The 10,380-nt window shown below is 29.3% G+C and overlaps 1 pseudogene; it reads right to left on the bottom strand.

The window, feature by feature from the left end:
• Positions 1 to 7,757: 7,757 nt before the first annotated feature.
• LOC108765226 (facilitated trehalose transporter Tret1-like) lies at positions 7,758 to 9,688 on the bottom strand (annotated as a pseudogene).
• Between the last annotated feature and the right edge of the window lie 692 nt (positions 9,689 to 10,380).

Consider the following 10,380-nt stretch of genomic DNA (forward strand, 5'->3'; position numbering starts at 1 on the left):
GGTAATAACATAAACTAAATTGATAAGCAATTAAATATTAGTGTTTCAAGACCGACAAATAATCGACACACAGTTTACTTGAACTGGAAATTACATAAATTTAAAAAAATATTACATAGGCACAAAGATTCACTTGACCGAATATGACATTCTCCACTTACTTGTATTGAATATTTCTTCATTTTCTTTCAACGCAACATCATACTATTCTACATACAAAAAAATACGCAAGTAATAATTACTTTACACAAGTAATAATTACTTATTTCAAGTATTTCAAAAATTCATATATTTGTAAATCTATCATAAGTTTATCACAAACATTAAATTTATTCAAAATATATTCTGAATCCTATAGTAAGTTTATAATACTTTAATTAAGTTTATTAAATTAAAATTAATTTGATTTGCTTATATTATAAAAAGTTCGTTTCTTCAATCAATTTTATAATATTCTTCAAAAGAAAAGAAATTCTTGTTTTAACTACATAATAATGAGTATTTCTAAAATTTTATAAAAAATAAGCATATTTTAAGATTATTATAAAAAAATTTTCTTTGTTAAAGATAACCGTTATTTAAAAGGAAGGAAATAAATTGAGTAATCACTTTTCTTAACAATAGAATGATATTTTTCTGCGTGTACGACAAAGATCTCTCTTACCTGGCAAGATCTCTGTCAGGTTATCGTTTTTTGGGGGCTGGAAGGTCTTATCAGATGTTTTTTTGGAGCTATCAGATGTTTCTTTAGAGCTATCAGATGTTTCTTTAGAGCTATCATCTAGAGTGATCTTCTCAAGTGAATGATTTGGCATTACATTTTCCCATTCGATAGGCAGTTTCCCTTTCCCAATCACATTGCTTGATATGCTAACACGACCTGTGTAACAATTCGAAATTCTCGTAAAATAATTCTTTTTTATTTTGGCACGATGTCGCGCCTCTCTATGGAGAAGAAAAATCTTTTTCTTACCTACGAGATTGTCTTTAGGTACTAGGAAGAAAACAAATTCTTGACCCAACTCGAAAAATTCATCGGAATTTTGGTCAATGATACCAGTATCAGCGCTTGCCGTAGTTTCTTCGAAATTTTCGGATATTGATTCTGTTTTTACCTTAGGCGGTGTCAGTCTATCTTTATGTATGACATAGCTTTGTACGACGATACAGTACAAGACCAGTAATTGCAAGTTCTATAAGAAAATGTAATAACATGGTTTTTTATCAGTTTTTTTGTAAGACCGCTTTTATTACCGGTTTAATACCACGAACATTTTAAGTTTATCCCTTTGCGACTTGCAATATTTTCGAATATTCTCAAATTAGTATTATGATATGCAGAGACAAAAAGAGTTGACCGTACAAAAATAACTTCGCTGCCCAAGAAGACAATAACTTTTATATGATTTTAAAAAATTGATTTCTTTAAAAATTTTTTTTTATTTACTATGAACTTCGATTGCAGAGTTGACTAAGTTTCATCTTATATAACAAAGATATCTGTCCAATTATTTTATCATTACCGGCAAAATCATATGAATGAATCTTCTCCCGAAATTGAAAGCCGCGTGAAAGGTCGCTGCTCGTTTCTAATTTTTTTTGGCATTAAAAGGAGATACGTCTTATAGTTTATCTCGACTTGCATAAGCGCGGAATTAAAATTTTTTTCAGTTCAGATTAATAGAAGAAAAGGGATTTTATTCACGATGTAGACAAATAGATGCCCCGTTTATTTCGAATACAATTGCACGATTACATTACGCGAATACGCGAGCGAATTTGCAAGGAGCAGCAAACGGCAGCTATAACCACTTCCGTGTTTAGATCTCGCTCTATTCCGCTCGTAAGCGTCGTAAGTCCTCGGAACTGTAACAAAGTATGTACGATTACACGCAAGCACTACCAGGAGCAATTATGACTCGTTAAGTCCTCCGGTCTGGCGGAATTTAATTACGTGATTAGCGTAAAAGTGCGTGCTCGAGGAGAAAATAACGCTGACGATGTTCACGCTGTTACATCTACATGTTCTACGTTTCTATTCTATCACGATTCTACGACGGTTTCTATTGTGATGCGTTTGATCGGAATTGACTTTCATGATTCGCCAACCGCGGTTTATTGAAGTTTATTTACAAGTGGAAGAATATCTGATGATGGAACATATATAGTTATTTAAAATTGTAATATATTTCCTGGAATTTTTTAAAAGAAAATGATGCAGATGATTACGTACCTTTATCTGTCCCGCAAACATTTGGAAACGCTTCCTGATGTATTGTATTGAAATTTGAGACCAATCGCCAATCGACTTATCTAACTTTAAGATATTCTGCTCTTTTTAGGCTGGTATTATATTTAGATATATTCTAGCACAGATCAAATAAAAGAGATTTAAAATATCTATTGTTATAAGTGCATATTGCTAAAATAGTAAGAAATATATGAACAAATTTAAATAAATTTTTGTAATTATTTCAAAGCTATTTTATACTCAGATATTTAAAAAATTATTAAAGGAAAATATAATTAGCTCCTAATATATTTTTAGTATTTTTGATGTATTTTAATGTATTTTTAATGTATTTTTTAATTTTTTAAATTATATTTAAGTCAATGATATCCCTAACGATAATTTATTTAAAGTATTAAAAATATTAAATTATTCTAACATCCGCATTCCGACGAAAAGCCACGTAATGCTTAAAATTAGTAGATTCCAGAAAATGATCGGAAAGGGGATGTATCATCGTCTATTCCATGCGATTCCATCAAGCATTTGATAAAAAACTTCTAGCTAATCCGCATTTCGATGAAAAATCATGGTTTGGAAAATTTCAGAAAATAACCGGAAAAATGATATATTATTGTTTGCTTATTCTATGCAATTCCTTCATGCGATTTCCTGGGAACGAGGAATAACAAATCAAATACAAGGTCAGTAAGTTTTAGTAAGCAAACAAGGTAATTGATTTATTCTACTATTTAATTATGATCAGAGGAAATTGTGAGAGGGAGATACTGGAGGTACATGTAATATGTTGAACAAGAAATATAAGTTGTGAGATCTTTATCGCACGAACGCCTGATGTTAAATATTTATTGCATGTGCTTCTAATATTTCTTATTCGTAGTCTCCTCTGACCATAATTGAACTCTGACATCATATGCATCCGCATTATCGTTAACTTGGTAGTACGGTACATATGTTTTTTAAAATTCGATGTTATACCTATTCTCACCACGGACCGAAGAATTAGTTTACAATATAAATTTTATAATATGGACATCATTAAACATATATAATGACTGCTTTCTGACACCGTAGAGGAGAATTATGTGACATCCGCATTTATTTATATATCAAATGAGATCCTTAAACAATCCGGTCTATTATAAACTTATAATTTTTTTTTTTTAGTTGCTGAGGAAGACTAAGTAAAGTCCGAAACGTACGTGTGCTGTATATACATTTCATAAAATAACAGAATAAGTTAATCAACTGTCATCTTGTATGCTCATTTAAATCTGCCTTGTATTTTTTTTTTGTTATTGATTTAAGTTTAATATAAAACACGTTTTAAATGATTAAGACAATTTATAAAATGAAAAAAATTTTAATGAAATGTTTAAATAAAAAGAAACGTGATTGATATTTAAATGTAATAGTAAAGTATGTTTCCTATATTTTTCCAAAATTGGATTCTTCAATACTATTTCGGATTTTCCATGCTTGAATTCATAAAAAATTCTGATTGTATTAAAATATTATACGATTCAGAAATTTTCTTTTATAAATACGGTCTACTAATAATATTCTTGTATTGATCCTGTTCTTGTGAATGTTTATGAGCATTTTTTTGCTTTGTAGATACCTTTAGGAACTTCTTAAAATCATTTTTAAGTACTAATCGAGTTTTAACGAAAAACAACTCTCGCAATGTACATAACGAGGCCCAAATTAATTACTTAATTGTTAGAAGGCCCAATATAACAAAGAATATAATAAAGAATACAATAAATATTTAAAAATAATTACATTTAGTTATGTCCCAGCGAAAATTTAATTATCTAGCCCTTACCTCTATATCTTCTCAAAACAGAAGAACAGCACTTTTTAAGAATTAATTAAAAATATAAACTCGTTATTTATGTATACTTTAAGTCATATTAAATGACAATGACAATCATATGAAAAAAATTTTGATATACTTCGTAACAGAAAAACATCAATTACCAACAAAACGAACGCATCATGGTGATAATTTTTTTACGACTTCGATATTTATCTAAGAACAGTTAAAGATGTGGAAAGAAAATCTTTAACGGTTAAGTTAGATGTAATTATTTAAATTTATTTAAATGACTACGTAGATAGTATTATATATAAATTCACATAGATTCAGCTTGAGCGTTAAAGACTTCCTTTCCTTCTTTATTGTTGCATGTTTACATGTAAGATCCTAGAAACTCTTTGTTTAACAAAAAATTTTTTTCAAGAGATTTCTATTAATTATAATAGATTTTTGAGTAAGACCTTACCAGCAAAAACCCACGTTACTATCTTCTTCTCTATTATAAGTAGGAGCTTTGTTCTCATACCTAGGCACTATTAAAACTGCATGTTCACATCTGCTTCATTGGTCCTAATATATACCATCTTACAATACATATATCTAATCGGTCTTACGGCCCTATCTTTCTATAAACGAGCCTGATAAACACTCATCCTCAAATGTTACTGATAATTTTCCTTTCGTTTTTATCCTAAACTTTATGACTTCTCTTAGATATTGATCCTTTTCGAATGTACGTCAATAATGCATTTCCTCTATCAAGCTAATTCTCTAATTCCATTTCTAAATTGTAATTGTAAAAGAAATATTAACGAAACAGACCAGAATCTAAACTCGGAATCCTTCACTCTTACATCTAGATATTGTTAAGACTACATCATGCCCACGATCCTCGCAATTATTCCAATCGTCTATAAATACTTAATCGGCTTTATGATCTTATATTTCTACATATTGTATATATTTGAAAATGTTATGTAATGTTCTACTCAATATCTTTCTTGAAAATTTGATATCCTGTTTTTTACATAATTGAATTCATCTTTAAATAAATTAATTTTTTACAAAATATTTTTCGTACTTTTGTCAGTAAACGCTATGTTGAGCTATCACGAAATGCCTTCACGAAATGCTTGTGGATTTACGAGCTTTTACTTTCACTCGGAATGCACGATTACGAGCAATAACGAATAATGCATATGCATAAAGCGTAAGACGTGTTATTTATTATATCAGGATAAGAGTGTACGCACATTGTATTAAAATATAACTATTTAAGTATAATTTGCGCGAGAAAAAATTTACATTATTATATTAAAGGCAAGGTAACAAAAGCAGAGTGTAAGAAACCAATAGATGTTAGCAATCCGTAAATTATATAGTAGTTGCATAAATTAATTACAACGGTAATTCATAATGTTATAAAATCAATTTAAATTTAACATAATTAATTCTTAAATTCTCAGAGGTAGAAGATTAAATGAAACTGCCGTAATAATCATACTAAGAAAAACAGCATGTCAATCAAAATAGATAATTTACTATAAATAAAAATACTGAAGCCAATAAAAATATATAGCTATAAAAAATATATAGCTATAAAATATAAAGTAAAAAGCAGATGAGGTAAAATATTATTTTACTAACATAGATAGATTTAGTAATTTTTTTATATAATGCGCGTAGCACATTTATCATGTATATGATGCGTTTTAATTTATCGTATTATTGCGAGCATTATAAGGAATCGATTTTGTATTTTAAAACGCGGAAAAATTACAAAAAATGAGCGAATTAATTAGAATATTTATAATTTCGTTGGTCAATATATCTATTTACTCACTTTTATAATTTTTACTTGGTTTTAAGGTACAAAATCCCTTGAAAGATAATGGCCGATAATGACATCGCAGACAATAATCTGAAAAATGTTAAAATGCTCCTCTGAAGTTGGAAGACATTTTTAAGCGATAAACGCAAGATACTGGCGCTCTACATTAACATTTTAATATGTAAATGCAGCTACATGTCATAGATATACAAATTTGTATGTGATCGTATCACACCGATTTCATAAACTGATGATCAGTAGCGACAATTGCATTTCCATGAAAGATGACGTGAAAAATTCATTTTTTGCGTTTATATATACTGATTATTCTATACAAAAGAATTCGCTTCACAGAACTCTCTCTGGAAATAGTTATGCAATAATGAGCAGAATGTCTAAAATTGACGCACATAACAAGATAACATTAGGTATTTTTAAAGGGATCCTAAAGATCCGTTTGTATTATCGACTAATCATAAATTTTGTTTAACAATTACTTTTCTCCTCTTTTACAGATTCGAAAATTCTTTTCCAGGATTAAAGTATACGCATTAATACATGTCTGTAAGGTGAAGTTCATGCCGAAAACGACAAAATATTTTTCTTAAGATTTTAATTTCAAAATTTTTTGTCGTTCTGTGGGAATAAATTCCACCTCGCAGACACATATTAGTGTGTATAATTTAATGGGTGGAAAAAGATTTTCGAATCTGTAAAAGAGGAAAAAAGTAATTGCTATACAAAAAAAAGACGACTTTAATTTTGAAAAATCTTTTTTATTAGGCCTTTGATCACAATTTCGCAAACTCAGCATTGTTTATGCATACGCTTCCGCAAAAGATATCATTTGGTACGTATGACCTATAGAATTTCTGTACTAAGGAAATTATAACCTGAGGTGACAGCTGTGAGAGATAAAATAAAATAAAGTGAATTTTTTCTTCAATTTTTTCTCGTCAAATTTAGTGTGACCGATATATTTTTGTGCATACTTTTATTGTGTAAAAGAATTTGATGATCTATAAAGCTAATTCAGAGAAATTATGACGACCTGCAATTGTCAGTAATTCCTGTTGGTTTAGGATCCCCTTAAGAGTTCTTTAAGAAACATCTTTAACATACTTTATAAAAAAGTGTAAAAGATATCTTAATAAAGTTGTCTTATGCATCAATTTTAGACATTCTGCTTATTGGGAAGTTGATAACTCGACATCGAACAGAATTTGAATGTTACACAAATTCATAATTGTATATATGTATATATACAGGGTGAGGAAAAAATATGGAAACCTTGAAAAATCTCAAAAAATATGTTTTACAGAAAAATGTTTCAAATAAAAATTGTAGGATTTAAAAAAGTCTATTCAATAGTCTCATCAGTTTGATCCTGACTGGCGTCGTTGAGGTCAAGTCAAAGTCATGTTGAATTTTTTAAATGGAACACTATTTTTTATTGCATATTCTCATAGCATATCTCGAGAGCTTTCCAAAACACTATAATTAAGTTCATTTTCGTCAAGTACTTTTTGAGTTATAAGACTTGAAGGTTACAGTACCTCCGGCATTAACATTATCCAAGGTGTCCAACCGACAATTAAAACCTCTTGAATGTTGTTCAGGATCATGTACTGGATAACATTTGTCAAGATCAAGGTCATTGGTGATTATTCCTCTTATTTTCATTTTTGCACTAAAAATTCATTTTTACGTAAATATTGAGAAATTATTTTTAAGAAACTCTTTCAAAAAGATAATGCCTAAAGTTGAATCTACGTTAGATTTCTGCCGAGGTCATGATGATAATTACTTTCCTAAAAAAAATTATAACTATTGACGAGATATTTATGAAAACATCATTTTCTTATCACGTAGAAAAGGATACAAACAATAGGAATAGTTGTAACGCCAATGTCCTCAAAAAATTGCAGGTACACTGCTAAAACGCTCAAAGAAATTGATATACCAACACCAGACACAATCGAAATAGTTCGACGACCAATTCGAGTAAAATTTCGGAATTTATTATGTAAGTCTCTGGAATATTATCGATTTGAAAGATATACCATTACGAATATCTAATGAGCATTTTAATAGAACGATCTACAGATTAATCACAAAAGTCCATAAAAAATATCACGACAGCTGTTGAGTTTAAAACATTTAAAATTACAGGTACAATATTACATTTTCGCTAATTAGTGTTCATAACTACGTAATTAATAACAACTGCTGTTGTCATTGATTATTAGATTTACTTCAACTATTGGTGTTTGATTTTTTATATGGGTGGATTATGTAGATTTATAATAAATTCATATTGAGTGTAGTTGTAGACTGTACAATAAATAAAAATAATTACCTTTTGCTACAACATGCAGTGATTACAATGCCTACTAGTTGAATTATTCCTACTATTACGATGATCAAAAATGGATCTATTGTTATGTTGACCCTGATGATAAGATCAGCGGTATAAAATATAATCACATACAGTCCACAAAGTTTCTGAAAAAGTAAATAGAGATTTAATAACACAAAAGGTTTCCACACTTCTGGTAAAAGGATTGTTCTCCGAATTCTCTTTAATATGCTGCACACATTCCAAGTAAGAAACCTATGTCCGGTCGAAGAGAAATCTATTCGGCAATTTTGAAATATTTCAAATTTATTTTTCGACTCGATATAGTTTGTCATTTCGATAAACTCTTTCTGGAATTCTGTAGTTTTCTGACGCAGACCACGGATACAAAGTAGAGCAATCCTAGCGTCTTCCTTTCGGCCTTTTAAGAGCAACCACTCAGAACTCTCGCGGATAAGGAAAATATTGCATAAGACAAACAATATGGAGGATATGGAAAAAAATGCTGCTATTGACCTCCAGTCATTCTAGAATAATATAAATGTGTGTTTTAATAAAATATAAATATAAATAAAACAGAATATGAATATTAATTTATATTTAAATTTGATTATATGCCTATATGTTTTTTTTAATTACATATGTTATATGTGTATATTTATTACTTTAACAATATTAATGTCTAAAGTTTTAATTTGTCTATTTTTAGTAAAATTTAAAAATCGGTATTAATGCACTCAAATAAAATTCAAATAAATAAATTTTTTATTGTCAGAATGGCAGCAAATTAGTAATAAATTTGATTTAAAAAATTGAACAGATTTGATTTCGTCTACGTCCGCATTAGTTAGCTCTAGTGAGAGTTGTTATAACTGTTGATATAACTGATTGCAGATTGGCAGCAAAAGTCGAACAAAACTTATCAAATGCAGATTCTGCTCGATTTCTGCTATTAATCTACATTAAACTATGTGCAAGTCTGCTTGATTTTTATCATCAATCTATTTTGAAGTCATGTAAAGAGTTTTCTCTCACACTTTGTATGACATTCGCCAGTATCTCATATAACGGATTCTGCATCAAAGTAACTTTTCTGCTGACAAAATTTATCAGCGGGTACTTTGTAAAATTTCAAACAAACTTGTTCGACTGTATTAGAATTCTGTATTAGATAACGTGATGATTAATTCAAATTTTATCTAATTATTAATGATATTTTTATTCTCTTATTAATAAAAAATTATTTAATGCTATTACCTGTAGAACATATCATAGAAGGTGAACGAACAGAATTCCGGTGGTAAGAACTATATTCGGAGTAACCGTAATGACTGTTTTCCATGAAGGAATAGAGATTTCTGCTAAATATATTCCAACAGAAACTACGCACATACCGATTGCAATTTCTGAAAATTTAAAAAGCATTCCTACGGATACGAAATTATATAAATAATATTAACTTTAATGTGTGTGTGTGCGTGCGTGCGTGCGTGCGTGCGTGCGTGCGTGCGCGCGTGTGTGTGTGTGTGTGTGTGTGATATCATTCCTATAAAAGATTTGATATCAAGAACTGGCGCAAAGTTAAATCCCATTTCTTTATAACATGTCAAATTAAATAAATAATAAATATTAATCTTGTGATATGTATTATTTGTATAAAAGAATTGATATTAACGTCTGTGGCGACAAGTTAAATTCTACTATCAAAATAAAAAGTAAAACCCAAGTGATACTATCATTATTATTATTTACTTAATCCAAATGGCATTATCTTTAATTTTTATGCAACGAAACCTAAATATACATATGTATATCTTATTAAAGGATCTTCCTATTCCAATCCAAATGATTTAAATTCCTTTTAAATGAAATTATTATATCACAATTCATTCACACACACAACGACATTTCTTCTTCCAACTAAAGTAGTGGTTATTTAATTCTCTTTCAAAATATTATACAAAACATTGTCACAAATTTAAATAGAAAAATGTTTCATGTAAAAACACTTGGCGCTGCCAAGTCTGTCAATCATAAGTGGTCCGTTCTACTAAACAGCAAACACAATTAATCAGTTCCACGGCCAATTAAGTAATTAGCGTTGGTGAAACCGGCTC

This window comes from Trachymyrmex cornetzi, unplaced genomic scaffold (assembly GCF_001594075.2).
Source record: "Trachymyrmex cornetzi isolate Tcor2-1 unplaced genomic scaffold, Tcor1.1 scaffold482, whole genome shotgun sequence".
In the NCBI taxonomy this organism is placed as follows: Eukaryota; Metazoa; Arthropoda; class Insecta; order Hymenoptera; family Formicidae; genus Trachymyrmex; species Trachymyrmex cornetzi.